Here is a 6,232-nt window from a genome sequence, read left to right on the forward strand (position 1 = left end):
CTGGGCGCTGTCCCTCAGCTCTTCAGCTCAAGGCTAGCGCTCTACCACTTGAGCCACAGTGCCCCTTCTGGCTTTTCTTTTTCTTTTATGTGGTGATGAGGAATCGAACCCAGGGTCTCAGGTATGCAAGACAAGCGCCCTACCACTGAGCCACCTTCCCAGCCCCAGCTTTTAACCTTAAGGCTGGTGCTCTAGCACTTGAGCCACACCTCCACTTTCAGCATCTTGGTGATTATAGATAAGAGTCTCATGAATTTTTCTTGCCTGGGCTGGTTTTGACCCTTGAGCCTTGGATCTCAGGATCCTCAGTACCTAGTATTACAGGTGTAAGCTACTGGCACCTGGCAGGAAATTCTGACACCCTCAACAAGAACAAAACTTGAGGACATTATGTTCTAATATAAGCCAGTCACAAAGGATAAATAGCAGACTGAAGATGTAGCTCAATGTTTGTGTACAGCATGCACATGGTACTGCAAAATAAAAAAGCAAAGAAAACCCAAAAACTGAAAGACAAATATTGTATGATTTCAGTGAAAAAGAGGTCAGAATACAGAATTCTGGTTGCCAGGATTGGAAAGAGGAGGGAATAGGGGGCTGTTTAAGTGGTACAGAGGAACATGTTCTAGCGACTCAAGCCTGCAATCCTAGCTACTCAGGAGGCTGAGGTCTGAGGATCACAGTTGTTGTTGTTGTTGTTGTTTTGGGGGGGTCCGGTTGTGGGGCCTGAACTCTGGGCCTGGGCGCTGTCCCTCAGCTCTTCAGCTTAAGGCTAGCGCTCTACTACTGGAGCCACAGCGCCACTTCTGGCTTTTTTCTTTTTCCTTATGTGGTGCTGAGGAATCAAACCCAGGGCCTCAGGCTGCAAGGCAAGTGCTCTACCACTGAGCCACCTTCCCAGCCCCTGAGGATCACAGTTTGAAGCCAGCCTGGCCAGAAAATCTTTGAAACTCTTTTTTTTTTGGTCAGCCGTGGGGCTTGAACTCTGGGCCTGGGTGCTGTCCTTCAGCTCTTCAGCTCAAGGCGAGCGCTCTACCACTTGAGCTACAGCGCCACTTCCGGTTTTCTGGTGGTTTATTGGAGATAGGAGTCTCACGGTCTCTCCTGCCCGGGCTGGCTTTGAACCGCGATCCTCAGATCTCAGCCTCCTGAGTAGCTAGGATTACAGGCGTGAGCCACCAGCGCCCGGCTCTTTGAAACTCTTATCTGCAATTAAACACCAAAAAAAGCCAAAAGTGGAGCTCTGGCTCAAGTAATAGAACGCTAGTCTTGAGCAAAAAAAAAGCTCAGGGACAGCACTGAGGCCCTGAGTTCAAGCCCCAGGATCTGCACCATTAAAAAAAAATGGCTGGGCGCTGGTGGCTCACGCCTGTAATCCTAGCAACTCAGGAGGCTGAGATATGAGGATCATGGTTCAAAGTTATCCTGGCAGGAAAGACTGTAAGACTCTTATCTCCAATAAACCACCAGAAAACTGGAAGTGGTGCTGTGTCTCAAGTGTTAAGAGCACTAGCCTTGAGCTGAAGCGCTGGGGGGACAGCACCCAGGCCCAGAGTTCAAGCCCCACAACTATAAAAAAAAAAATGGTTCAGAGGATCCACTTTAGGAAATGAAAGGTTCTGGAAGGCTAGGCAGTGTATGGCAGTGGGAGAGTTCTAGCTTAGCATGTACACAGCCCTAGGTTTCATCCCCAGCACTGCAAAAGATTTTAAAAGAAACTTTGATTGTTTAGGTTTTGGAGATAGATGGATGGTAGTGATGACATGGGTTCATGTGCTTAATGTACTGAATTCAATATTTAGAAATAGTTGTGAGTTAGTGAAAAACATTTTCAGTCTTTGTCTCTGTTTCCTGCTATGCAATTCCTAAAAATCCTTGGAATCTTCAAAATGCAGAGTGTCTTTTTGTATGCTAATGACATGAGTGCTGGCTGGCCACCTGTAGGCAGCTTAAGGGTGGGGGGCTGGTGACAGGAAACTCTGAGACCGAATGGGACCTTGTGAATAAGAGCATGTGAATGGGAACGGAGACTTTCAGCCCCACCCCCCAGCTCTGTGGGGAAGGGACAAAGAAGCTGCAGATTCAACATGTCATCTCGGGGCTATAATTTAATGACTCAAGCTCCAAAAAGAATCCTCCATGTCCTGTGCTGATGGCTTATATCTTAATCCTAACTATTTAAGAGGCCAAGATTTGAGAATCTCGATTCAAAGTCACCAATTAGCCATCAAAAACCTCGAAGTGGAGCTGTGGCTCAAGTGGTAGAGTGACAAACTTCAGTGGAAAAAGCTCAGGAACAGCACCCAGGAACTAAGTTCAAGCCCCATGACTGGCACACACACACACACAGGCAGGGATTGAGTATATTCTCTTTGGTGCTGATCCTGGGGCTTGAATGCAGGAAAGCAGTCTACCACCTGAGCCACACAGCTCCACTTCCAGCTTATTTGGTACTTATTGGAGATAAGAGACACCCACTCCTAGCTAATACCTGCCTTTTACCAGCTATTCATTTGATATCAAACAATATATTTTGTATTATATGGATAGGCACAGTAAAATGTTTCCCTGAAGCTAGGCACTGGTGGCTCATGCTTGTAATCCTAGCTACACTGGAGGCTGAGATCTGAGGCTATCTGTTCAAAGCCAGCCCAGGCAGGAAGGTCTGTGAGACTCTTATTTCCAATTAAATCACAGAAAAAAGCCATAAGTGGCGCTGTGGTTCAAGTGGTAGAATGCTAGCCTTGAGCAAAAGGAACTTGGGGACAGTGCCCAGGCCCAGAGTTCAAGCCTCAGGATCAGAAAAAAAAAAAATGTTTCCCTGAGTTCTATGAGCTACTACTCTCACTATAATCCGAGGAGGGGCTAGTAGGAACCCTGTGTATATAACAAAGTTAGAGGCTACACAGAGCTTGGTAGTCCAGGGAATGTCTGGCAGGGGAGAATCTAGATTCCAACCCCTTAGTGTTGGCTGGCCTCCTCACTCCCCCACAAAAACAGGTAAAACCACCTGGACCTTCTGATTAGCATGGGAAGTGGGGGATGGTGTTTTGTAGTATTGAGCTCAGGAGGACAGGAACTAATGTTTGGTCCAAGTAGATTGTGTCCCACAGGGATGGAATTAGAGACCATCCACCTGGTGTATCTTAGAATTGACTGCTTCCTTGGAGTATAGGAGAAATATACTCCCATCCCCGACTTCCCCACCTCCACCTGCCACATTTGCAAGGGTTGTTAAATCACAGAATAGGAGAAGCAGGTTTATTCTTTCCTTTGACATCACAATAGGTGAACTGGCCTTATTTTTTTTTTTGGACAATTTTAGGGGTTGGACATGTGGCTTCATTGGTAGAGTGCTGGTCAATGAGACAATTTTAATTATTATTATAATTTTTGCCAGACCTGGGGCTTGAACTCAGAACCTGGGTACTGTTCCTGAGCTTCTTCTGCTCAAGGCCAGGACTCTACCACTTGAACCACAGTACCACTTCCAGCTTAAAAAAAAATAGTTTATTGGAGATAAGAGTCTCACGGGAAGCTGGGCACTGATGGCTCACACCTGTAATCCTAGCTACTCAGGAGGCTGAGATGTGAAGATTGTGGTTCAAAGCCTGCCTGAGCAGGAAAGTCCATGAGAATTTTATCTTCAATTAACCACCAGAAAATCGGAAGTGGCACTATGGCTCAAGTGGTAGAGGGCTCACCTTGAGCACCTGAGACAGTGTTCAGGCCCAGAGTTCAAGGCCCATGACTGGCAAAAAAAAAAAAAAGAAGAAGAAGAAGAAGAAGAAAAATAGACTGGGAATGTGGTTTAGTGGTAGAGTGCTTGCCTGACATGCATAAAGCCCAGAGTTTGATTCCTAAGTACCACATAAGCAGAAAAAGCCAGAAGTGGTGCTGTGGCTCACATGATAGAACGATCACCTTGAGTACAGAGAGGCTGAGGGATAGTGCCTAGGCCCTGAGTTCAAGCCCTGGACTGGAAAAAATAAAATAAAAAGGACAAGCAGCCAGGGGCTGATAGATAGCTCAAGCTTGTAAGCCTAGCTTCAGGAGATTAAGATTTGAGGCAAAGCCACCCTGGCAGGAAAGCTCTTGAGACTCTTATCTAAATAATTAACAAAATGCCAGAAGTGGAGGTATAGCTCAAGTGGTAGAGTGCCAGCCTTGACCACAAAAGCTCAGGGACAGAGTCTAGGCCCTGAGTCCAAGCTCTAGGACTGGCATGGGCGTGCATGTACAGACACACACACACAGAGACACACACACACACACACACAGAGTAAGAAATGAAAAAACAAAACAAAACTGGGAAGGCAGGATGTGGATGGGAACAAAGGACCTGGTGTCCTGGGGCCATTTGAATACTTCCAAATTAGGTTAAAGTATGCTCTGGTTGTTGTTTATTTTTAGGACAAATTGAGAGTTTTGTCTTGGCCAGAATTATTGCTGTAATGGTAGGGGGAAATTGTATTTCCTGGAACTTTAGCGAATCCCCACTTTTCTCTCCAGCAAAAGGAACATAAAGTGCACTTGTACCGAGAACATTGTACTAATGCAATAAACCAGTCATGGGGAAATAAATCCTATTCAACTCCCTCTATCTGCAGTTTTTATTTATTATTCAATTTAATTTAACTAATTAATTAATTTATTGTTGTGCCTGTACTAGGGCTTGATATCTGGGCCTGGATGGTGAACCTTGGCTTTTGCACTCAAGGCTAAAGTTGCATCACTTGAGCCTCAGCTCCACTTCTTACTCTTTACTGTTGTTTTGAGGAGGGACAGTTTTATTATCTTCATGTACAGAAAAACCAATTGCACATTTAACTCAGCTTAGTGGCCAGCTTGGCAATTGGAGCTGCAGATTTTGGACCCAGGAAATTGCCTCCCCAGCGATGATGGATCTCATATCTATCACGGTAATTGGTCCTGATAGCCTCCACCAGCTTTGCCAGAGATCCTTTGTCTTCTGAGTTAACTCGAGTGTAGGCAATGGTGGTACATGTCTGTCTTCCTGTGGATCAGGCACTCCAGCCTGGCCTTCCCCTGAATGATGCAGTCGGGAACACCCATCTTGTGGCACAGGGCAGACAGAAATACAACCAGCCTGAAGGAGTCCATGTCATGTGTGTGCATGTCATGTGCAACTATGTTAAACTGAACATTCTTCTGTGTGTGTGTGTGTGTGTGTGTGTATCGGTCGTGGGGCTTGAACTCTGGGCTTGGGCACTGTCCCTCAGCTCTTCAGCTCAAGAGCACTCTACCGCTTGAGTCACAGCCCCACTTCTGGTTTTCTAGTACTTTATTGGAGATAAGAGTCTCACAGACTTCCTGCCTGGGCTGGCTTTGAACTGCGATACTCAGATCTCAGCCTCCTGAGTAGCTAGGATTACAGGCATGAGCCACCGGCGCCTGGCTAAACTGAACATTCTTGTTCTCCACCACGGTAGTAACAGTGTTAACCCCTGCTCAAAAACTTGAGGTCTTTTTGTGGGGCTATCTCCTTTGCCAGCAGCTTTCTTCTCAACACTGGCCAACAGTCTCTGCTTCTTCTCCTGCTTTGCCTCTGGCCTGTACTTGTGGGCCAACTTAAGTAACTGTCTGGTGGTCTGTCCAAGGACTGCACAAACTGGCTAATTGCAGGAGGTACTTTCAGCCGCTTGTAGAAGATTGCTCTTTGCCACTACAGCTGGATGTAGTCAGGCCATTTGACAAAATGGGTGAGGTCCCCTTTGGGCTGGATGTCCTGTCCAATATCAAAGTTTTTAAGCTTTTTTTTTTTTCAAACAGAGGATTTACCACCTTCTTGGCCTCCTGCTTTTTCATGACAGCAGTGGTCAGGGTCATCTTCTTCCCCATTGGCTTTCTTTCATTTCAGCATCGTGGGTGGCTGGAGAGAACGATTTACTGTTTAATTGGAAGTAACAGTCCTGCCTGGGCTGTTTTTTTCCTTTTCTTTCTTTGCCAATCCTAGGAGGTGAACTAAGGGCCAGGGCGCTGTCCCTGACCTTTTCCTCAAGGCCTAGCACTCTACCATTTGAGCCACAGCACCACTTCTGGCTTTTTCTGTTTATGTGATACTGAGGAATCATCCAGGGCTTCAAGCATGCTAGGCAAGCACTCTACTACTAAGCCAGCTTTCCAGCCCTGGGCTGGTTTTGAACCTGGATCCTCAGATCTAAGCCTGCTGAGTAGCTAGGATTACAGGTTTGCGCATCATGCCCAGCTG

At 46.4% G+C, this 6,232-nt stretch overlaps 1 pseudogene; it reads right to left on the bottom strand.

Annotated features, from left to right (window-relative positions):
• Window positions 1-4,826: 4,826 nt before the first annotated feature.
• LOC105997817 lies at window positions 4,827-5,862 on the bottom strand (annotated as a pseudogene).
• Window positions 5,863-6,232: the final 370 nt, after the last annotated feature.

This window comes from Dipodomys ordii, unplaced genomic scaffold, assembly GCF_000151885.1.
Source record: "Dipodomys ordii isolate 6190 unplaced genomic scaffold, Dord_2.0 Scaffold154, whole genome shotgun sequence".
NCBI lineage: Eukaryota > Metazoa > Chordata > Mammalia > Rodentia > Heteromyidae > Dipodomys > Dipodomys ordii.